This window comes from Mycteria americana, chromosome 7 (genome assembly GCF_035582795.1).
Source record: "Mycteria americana isolate JAX WOST 10 ecotype Jacksonville Zoo and Gardens chromosome 7, USCA_MyAme_1.0, whole genome shotgun sequence".
NCBI classification, from domain to species: domain Eukaryota; kingdom Metazoa; phylum Chordata; class Aves; order Ciconiiformes; family Ciconiidae; genus Mycteria; species Mycteria americana.
The window spans coordinates 52,180,611-52,190,481 of record NC_134371.1 but is presented as its reverse complement, the minus strand read 5'-3'; positions in this window follow the sequence as shown (position 1 = coordinate 52,190,481).

Here is a 9,871-nt window from a genome sequence, read left to right as displayed (position 1 = left end):
GATGATCAAATCCTGGCAAGTTGTTTGTCTATGTCCTGGTTTCTTTCATTCACCTGACATTTACCCACACTCTCTATTGGTGTTGCAGTGGCTGAAAGAGGCATCTGGTCTGTGTCAGCTTTTATCTCCCTTTTTTCTTCCTACTGTGCCTCATTATGTATGCTTGCTAATTCAATTCAGATTTGAAAGGAAATATATGAGAAATTAACTGGCAAGACATCAGCAGCTGCAGGAACTCCATGGGAGAAGAAATCCATGAACTAGTGGAGTAAGTGGCAATGCAAAACCTAGACATGACTGCAAATTACTTCAGCACATGTGAGTCTGAAAACAGATCCAAGAAACTGGAAAGGAGTCGGGAGAAAAATACCTGACTGTCAAGTGGCATTTTCCTTGCTCCTCTCGAGGCTGTAGGTAGACTCAGAGCAGAGTAAGGCATCTTGCAGAGCAGACACTGGCAGGAAGACACAGCGGTTGCAACACTGAGTAATGCAATGGCAAAGCACATCAGGCTTGCTCACCGTGGCATGGGAGCTGCTACCAGGACCCAGGCCATGGTGCCAGCAATGTCCTCGATCCCCAGGAGCGCCCGGGGCTGCGTCCCGGGTGCCTGCACTCCCCAGGACCACCTGCCTGTGCTGTGGAGCAGGGATATGGCTGTGAGGAGCTTGCCATGGCCATCCTCCGCTTGGCTCCCGCGGGACAGTCGGGTCTGAGTAATTACACACTTTGAGCAGCCTTACTACAGATATAGAGACAGCTCCAAAAGAGCACTCTGCCTAATTGCAGATTTGGGTGGTTGATGTCAGGATTAAAACCACAGCCGCCTCCCCTGGAAGATCTGTGAGGCGGCTGCGATGCCTCCCACAGTTTGCAAGAGTCCACCCCAGCCCTGGGGCACCGGAGCGTTGGGGGTACTGCACACGTCGTGTCACAGCCTTTCTTCTTCTTTTCTTGTTTTGTGTTTTTTGGGTTTTTTTCTCTTTTTCCTTTTTTTTGTTTTTGAGACAAGTGACAAATATTCCCTAGCACTGGGGAGCCACATCTGTTTTTTAAGACTAGACTTCTCTTACCTAAATGCTTAGGGCAGTTTCCGAAGCAAGCTATGCTTACACAGACCTCTTGCTGGTAGCTGGTGCTACCAGCTGGGACTCCCAGGCTGCCCTCAAGCCAGGGGACGGACCGGGGACATCCCACAGAGGGATGCCAGGGAGGGGGATGCCAGGCACAGCCCGAGTGACACCCGCCAGCACACAGAAAGCCCGCAGCTTTATCAAGCTGCTCAAGGTTACAGCTGCTGCGCTGCAGCTCTGCACAAAATGGGGAGAGTGCTTCAGCCAGGAGAAATGCTGCTCTCTTCCCCTGAGGTTTGTGTTTGGCCAAAATGGAAAAATCAGGTACCCGAAGGCTATCGCGATATGGTTACGCTGCCCAGAACCACCGTACAAAGCACTGGCAGCATGAGGTAAAGAGACTCTTTAAATAATTTGGCTGAAAAGTAGCCCTAGATCAGCAATTCTTACAGTAGCCCTGCCCTGTAATGCCATTGCGAATTGTTAGTTTTATCTTGCTGATTATAAAAGCAACAGCAGTGTTTTTTCTTAGTGTGTTGTGTTTGGTTTTTTTTCTTAGAAGAAAAAAGATGGACCAGTGCTCTGCAGGCACTGTGGAGATAAGCAGATGTCCTTGGCCACAGAATGAAATCTCTTCTGTTTTCTTTCTGGTCCCTTTTGCTGGGCATTTGCCCAGCTCAGCCGGCGAGGCTCAGCATGATGAGCTCCAGTACCATGCGTTAGACTTGCTGGTAGGTGACGCAGTGAGGGCTGAGCATGGGGAAGCTGCTTTCCTGAGCAACTCTTCCTGACTGCCATACTGAAACAGGAGTCCTGACGTGGAAGCTATCGTGGCATGAGGATTACAGCTCCTGGAAACCAGCTGGCCTCCAGAGCTGGGGTGTAAAACCACCAGCCCCACAGCCCACAGGGCATACCTGTGGTGCAAATGTGGTCCAGGACAGCCCTGCAGTTACCTCCTCTCCCTGCAGATTTGTGGCAAGTGCCTTGCGACGATGGCAAGCGCAGAGGCAGCCAGGGCTGAGCCAGGGGCTGGTTTATTGACCCAAGTGTCCCGGGCAATCCCAGACCATACCAGCTGCTCTGTCTCATACTGGGAACCAGAATAAAGGAAGCTTCAGAGATTTTTCGACCTATATTGCCATCCTCACCCTTCCCCTCCCGCCATGTACTGGATTTGCTCACGGTACAGCAAAGGCTGCCCGGGGAATCCCCCCACCACAGCCCTGCAGTGCCCAGGTGCTACAGCATCAGGGCTGGCTTAGGGCTGCTCAGGGACAACGTGCAACTCCAGAGCAACAGGCTGGCCCTGGGCTCTGGGAAGGAGCCTTTGGAATGAGAAAGTCACAGGAGATCATAGGCTTTGGGCACTCATTGGGGAAGCAAAGATCATCAGGAATGACCTGCCTCAAGGGGCTGGACTCCTGCAGGCAGGAGTGAAATAGGTTTGGTGAGAAGAGCCAGATCACGTTATTTCAGTGAGTTGCTCCATTTATGGGTTCGTTTTGCTTTATGAATGTCAAATGTGGGTTTGGTTTTTTTCCTTTTCCCTGTTGCTGTTGGACATTGCCTCTGGGGATTACTTTGTTCAGACCTGTTGAGATGCCCAGCTGTAAGGAGAGCAAGCACAGAAAAGTCCTTATAATGAAATTTTCCAGGATACTAAAAGATTAATTTATTTTTGCTTGCAGAAAATGACCAAGAAGCAGCATGCTCTTATGTAAGAAGAAAAAAAAAAAGGCTAATAGGAATTGTCTGTAAATGCCAGGGAATAAGGTTTAGTGGAAAGTGTTCTTTTTCAGGTGCACTACTGCAAATCTTTAGCAGACAAAGCATGGGAAAAAGGGGTTGCTAGGACTGGCAGCACTGTGCAGTTATCTACATCTATAAAAAAAGGTCAAATGCCTTCAATGTGATTAAAGAACAGAGGTCAGACCTGTTTTACAGTGACTTTGGACTATCCAGAGAGAGAGAGAGAGACTTGGAGTCCAGGCATCAATAAGGGGATACAGATAACGCAGCAGGAGCAAAAGAGAGATGTCCAGGAGTCTTTAAAGAATATAAAAAGGAATTTAAAACAGACTCCTTGGAATGTAACTTGAAAAACAGGCAAGTAGGAAAAAAATAAACAGAAATGCAAATATTTCCAGGTTTCCAGTTCTTTAAAAAAGATGATGGTTCAGGTGTGTGATGAGCAGCTACTTTCTCTGAAAAGCAGGCAAAACAATAAATCAAAGAAAAAGGAGAATGTATGTACATATGTATGCACTTTGAAAGCCTCCTGCTGAATTATAAATACCTTTGAATCATAAAATATAGAGCCTGTCAGTGGTTTCTATCGAAGTCTGAACATGCAATTTCACTTGTTCACAGCACAGTCTGTGTGTGCTATCACATTAAAACCAGAGAGAAGTAAGAAAGACAAAGAAACATCCTGTAGGTAAAAAAAACCACCCCACAAACCTGACTGACAGACTGAGTAATTATTAAAGGGAATCTCAGCATAGATAAGCGTGTGGAGCAGACTCCTCTAGGAATCGGCTTTTACCACACAGCCATCAATAGACGAATTGCAAGAGGTAAGGTTCTTCCTTCCCTTGGAAATGTGGGGAGGTTAAAAATGTGAAGGCTCGTCTATAACAGCCAGCAGCTGCCCCGGCGCAGTATAGATGCTGCGATGGGACGCTGCTGCTGTGCTGGCAGAAGCCGTGGCTTGCAAGGCTCTGTCTCCCATGAGCAACACCAAAAGGAGGACTGCTGGAAATCCTTGAAGCTGTCGTGGGGGGTGGGGGGGGGCACCTGACCCTGAGGAACAGCGTGTTGGGGACCAGCAAAGCACCCAAAAGCTGCAGGTTTGGGAGCAGGCAGCCCCTCCAGCACTTCCTCCGTGCCACGTGTCCGGGCTACTGCCTGTAGCTGGAGAAAGGATGCGCCAGGATGGGCTGTCGCAGCTGGGGAGTCGGGGAGGTCTATGGGGCTGAAAGATGTGGGCCTTGCGAGGAGTTGGGGAGCCGCAGGCAGGAGGGCAGTGGGGCTGCAGGTGCCATGACGCTGGCAGGGTTGGTGGCAGCGGTGCCAGCCCGCTGGCAGCGGGCAGGGCTGGTGGCAGCAGCAGGCTCTGCCCACCCTGGGCAGCCGGTCCTCGCTCCAGGCCAGCGAGCCAGGACCAGTATGGGACAAGCCTGGACGCAACCCCACATGCAGCGGGGTCATGCCAGGCCTAGGGGCTCCCCAAAATGGAGCTGCTGGGCCACGGGCAGGGGTGCAGGTCTTGGGGAGGGTGACGGGGCAGCGAGGCCTCCAGGTGCGCCATCGATCTTGACACAAGCGTGAGGAGGGAGGATGTAAAGTATTGGTCTGTCGTGTGGAATGTGCGTGAACAAATGAGTTGTGTTGGGTGGTTTTTCCCATCCATGCACAGAGCTTGTCGGCAGCTGCTGTTACTTTAGGGATCCAGGAAGGGTGTCGAAATTGCTGAAGACATCCTGCCATGGTGGAGGATGCAGGATGGGAGGTGGTCCCAGGGGTCTACAAAGCCTCCACTTATGGTCGCAGTGATAGCCCACCTGGGGGCTGATGTCCTGGCCCAGCCCCATCCCCAAGAAGGTGCCCGATGCCTGGGCCTGGGGCTGCCCCCGGTGCCTCCTGGCCTGCCCTGCTCCCTGGCTGGGGTGGTGGGATGGGTCTTGCTTGCCAGGTCCTTGCCATGGCTCCCACCTCCCAGGCAGCCCCTGGCCCCAGTGACCTGGAGGGCAAGACAGTCTCATGAACTGCAGGCAGCAAAGGAAAATTTCTGGCAGGAATTGTATGACTGAACCTCAGGTCATGACTGTTGTCTGTAATTCAGGGAGGAAAACTGTGACAGGAGCTGGAGACAGGGTGTACAGAGCAGGAGGGAGGCACCGCATCTGCAGGCACAGCCTGAGGAGCACAGAGGTCTGCCCAGGAAGGAAGAAGAGCTGCAAGCAGCTCAGCGAAGGTGGAGGAGGAAGCGGCTCTGACGGAAACTGTGACCTGGATTCTCAGATCACTGAATTGCAGGAAGACTTGGAGTCTGAGTGAGCAGCCAGCAAAAAAAAGTAGAAACTCAAACTGGAGCCTGATGAGACACTGGAAGTCCTTCACGCAGCAGCAAAGCTTTCTGGAAGGAGAAAAAGGATGGCACCGTCTGAGAAAACAACTTTGAGGTCAAGCTGGACAACAGCAGAGGCTTTCCAAAGCACTGGGAAAGGAATCTGGTTGAGCCAGCAAAAAGCTTCTCAGTTGGACAATATACAGGAGCAGATCCAGGAGGCAAACCTCAACATGTGGCCAAGGCAGGCAGGGACAGTTACACTGCCCCTGGCAACGCAAGGGACAAAGCAATTGTCCTCTAACTCTGTGGACACTCCTCCTACATTACTAAGGCTGTGCAGCCTCAGTAAGTGGGAACTTGGTCATTCAGTAATTATATATCATTATTACATGTAATCATATCATATGGGCATCTTTTGTTGACTTTCATTTCCGCTAAAAAGGAAGTAGTGTGAGATGAAGCCATTAATACAGGGAGATATATGGATTTCTAGCAGCAATGCATGGAAATCTGAATAGAGCTCTACAAAGGAAAAAACCTTTCCGCTCTTGAGGGTGAGTGTGTATGTTCTTGATGCCCAGAAAGGCTTTGAGACAAGATGTCTCAATGACTGGAAGATCCAGAGGAGAGGTTCATGCTGCAGCACGCCTTCAGAGCTCTACAGTTTAACTGGTGCAAACCCTCATGTGGATGCACTTGCTTCGACGAGAGAGATTTCTATCTGTTTAGCTTGTCTTCATGGATGTAAAGAGCAGTTAAACCCAGTTCATATTGGATTCAATACACATCAGGTACAGAGTCAGCTGGTTTAAAGCAGTAACCCAAGGCCAGATTTCTTGCATCTTTTGGTAGCAGGATGCTAGCTCAGAGCAAAGGCCTTCAATATAGTTGTGCTGCCACCGGCCCCTTGGCGGGTTAACCTGCAAGCTGCCTTCTTTGTACCACCCACATTTCTCGCAGGGAGGTAATTCCTGTTACCCCATCCTGTGGCCAGGGCAGGCCATGCTTTCAAACCACTGCAGCCTGCCCAGCACCTGCTGTGCATGGTGGGCACCTTCCTGGAGCTCCATCCCTGCTCAGCATGGTCCTCTCCATACCTGCCTAGGTGCCCATGCTAACAAGCCCATGGGAATTTGAGGGGATCTGGGGTTTGTTTCCCCAGGCTGGGTGCCAGAGCATCAGGTGGCAGTGCTGGGGGAAGGTGGAAGGGGCTCCTGGTTACGCATGTCCAGTGGAGGCTGCTCATGCTGCTCCCTCTACAGAAAGCACCTGGAAACGCTGAAGCTGGAGTCTTGTACAACCCCAAGTAGGGTGTCCAGAAGTACTGAGTGATCCACCAGCTGTCATTGAGAGACAGACAGCTGAGGTGGGTGACCAGCACAGAGTAATGCACTTGGGGAGACCTGGCCAGCAGGAGAGAGTGCTATTAATAAAACACCATAGTAAAAAGCCGTAGGGAGGTAGCACTTCATCATGTAATACTCTTGCTAAGGAGGTGAGTGCTGTCTCTCAGATCCCTCACGCAGCACCAGAGAGGGTAACACTGCTCTGTTCAGTCACAGCAAACCTGCCTTTGATAGCATGGAGCAGCACCCGGTTTTCACCTGTCACTTTGGAAGGCATCAGTATGGAGCAATCCTAAAGAGAGGAAACAGAGGATCTAGGAGCTATAGCTCACTAGAAGATAATCACAACACTTGCTTGTGATTCTCCTCCCTGCTGCCTCTCTGAATTAACCATCTCTTGTTGTCCGCTCCCATCTCTCGGATTGCAGGTCTCAGTACATCCTTAGGTGCCCTCTCTGCTCTCCAGCTGCTGCTGCATGGACTGGTCTCCTGAGGCCCTACACTGTGTCTGGCAGCTCTGTGCAGTCTCAGAAACCTTGGGGTGGTGGGTAGGCAAATTGTGCTGTGCTTATCTGCAGCCATACTGCCAGCCCCTCCTCCATTTCTTGTGGGCCCTTCCTGTCTTCTTCTAGACGGCTATAAACTCTTCAGAAAGGATAGGCAAGGCAGGAGAGGCAATGGGGTAGCCCTGTATGGTAGGCAGTGTCTTGATTGTCTGGAGCTTTATGATGGTGACGATAGGGTGGAGTGTCTATGGGTGAGAATCAGGGGGAAGGCCAACAAGGCAGGTATCATGGTGGGAGTCTGTTACAGACCACCCAACCAGGATGAAGAGGCAGACAAAATATTCTATAGCAGCCAGGAGAAAAGTCTCACAATCGCTAGCCCTTTTTCTCATGGGGGACTTCACCTTACCAGATGTCTGCTGGAAATACAATACAGCAGAGAGGAAACAGTCCTCCTAAGGTTCCTGGAGTGTGTGGCAGATAACTTCCTGACATGGCTGGTGAGTGAGCCAACGAGGGGAGGTGCCCCGCTGGACCTCTCTCACGAACAGAGAAGGACTTGTGAGCGGTGTGATGGTTGGAGGCTGTCTTGGGCATAGCGATCATGAAATGATAGCGTTTTCTATTCTTGGAGAAGTAAGGAGAGGGGTCAACAGAACTGCTACCTTGGACTTCCGGAGGGCAGACTTTGGCCTGTTTAGGAGACTGGTTGACAGAGTCCCTTGGGAGGCAGCCCTAATGGGCAAAGGAGTCCAGGAAGGCTGGACATTCTTCGAGAAGGAAATCTGAAAGGCGCAGGAGCAGGCCGTCCCCATGTGCCAAAAGATGAGCCAGCGGGGAAGAAGACCAGCCTGGCTGAACAGTGGGCTTTGGCTGGAACTCAGGAAAAAAAGGAGAGTTTATGACCTTTGGAAGAAGGGGCAGGCAACTCAGGAGGACTACAAGGATGTCGTGAAGTTATGCAGGGAGAAAATTAGAAGGGCCAAAGCCCAAACAGAACTTAATCTGGCTACCGCCGTAAAAGACAATAAAAAATGTTTCTATAAATACATTAGCAACAAACGAAGGGCTAAGGAGAATCTCCATCCTTTACTGGATACGGGGGGAAACATAATGACAAAGGATGCGGAAAAGGCTGAGATACTTAATGCCTTCTTTGCCTCAGTCTTTAATAGTAAGACCAGTTGTTCTCTGGGTACCCAGCCCTCTGAGCTGGAAGACAGGGACGGGGGCAGAATGAAGCCCCCATAATCCAAGGGGAAATGGTTAGCAACCTGCTACACCACTTAGACACACACAAGTCTATGGGGCTGGATGGGATCCACCCAAGGGTACTGAGGGAGCTGGCGGAACTGCTCACCAAGCCACTTTCAATCCTTTATCAGCAGTCCTGGCTAACCGGGGAGGTCCCAGTTGACTGGAGGTTAGCAAATGTGACACCCATCTACAAGAAGGGCCAGAAGGAGGAACCGAGGAACTACAGGCCTGTCAGCATGACCTCAGTGCTGGGGAAGCTGATGGAGCAGATCATCCTGAGTGCCATCACGCAGCACGTACAGGACAAGCAGGTGATCAGGCCCAGTCAGCATGGGTTTATGAAAGGCAGGTCCCTCTTGACCAACCTGATCTCCTTCTACGACAAGGTGACCCACTTAGTGGATGAGGGAAAGGCTGTGGAAGTTGTCTACCTGGACTTTAGTAAAGCCTTTGACACTGTTTCCCACAGCATTCTCCTGGAGAAACTGGCTGCTCATGGCTTGGACGGGTGTACTCTTCACTGGATAAAAAAACTGGCTGGATGGCCAGGCCCAAAGAGTGGTGGTGAATGGAGTTTACTCCAGTCAGCGGCTGGTCACAAGTGGTGTTCCCCAGGGCTCAGTATTGGGGCCAGTTCTGTTTAATATCTTTATCAGTGATCTGGATGAGGGGATCGAGTGCACCCTCAGTAAGCTGGCAGACGACACCAAGTTGTGCAGGAGTGTTGATCTGCTTGAGGGTAGGAAGGCTCTGCAGAGGGATCTGGACAGGCTGGATCAATGGGCCAACACCACTTGTACGAGGTTCAACAAGGCCAAGTGCTGGGTCCTGCACTTGGGTCACAACAACGCCATGCAACGCTACAGGCTTGGGGAAGAGTGGCTGGAAAGCTGCCCAGCGGAAAAGGACCTGGGGTGTTGGTCGACAGCCGGCTGAATATGAGCCAGCAGTGTGCCCAGGTGGCCAAGAAGGTCAGTAGCATCCTGGCTTGTATCAGAAATAGCGTGGCCAGCAGGACTAGGGAAGTGATCGTGCCCCTGTACTCCGCACTGGGTGAGGCCGCACCTCGAATCCTGTGTTCAGTTTTGGGCCCCTCACTACAAGAGAGACATTGAGGTGCTGGAGCGTGTCCAGAGAAGGGCAATGAAGCTGGTGAAGGGTCTGGAGCAGAAGTCTGATGAGGAGCAGCTGAGGGAACTGGGGTTGTTTAGCCTGGAGAAAAGGAGGCTCAGGGGAGACCTTATCACTCTACAACTACCTGAAAGGAGGCTGTAGAGAGGTGGGGGTTGGACTCTTCTCCCAAGTAACAAGTGATAGGACGAGAGGAAATGGCCTCAGGTTGCACCAGGGGAGGTTTAAATTGGATATTAGGAAAAATTTCTTCACCAAAAGTGTTATCAAGCATTGGAACAGGCTGCCCAGGGAAGTGGTGGAGTCACCATCCCTGGAGGTATTTAAAAGACGTGCAGATGTGGTGCTTAGGGACATGGTGTAGTGGTGGACTTGGCAGTGCTAGGTTAACAGTTGGACTTGATGATCTTAAAGGTCTTTTCCAACCTAAATGATTCTGTGATTCTTTGGCTTCCATCCAGGCCTCAGTGGCATACCAAGAAG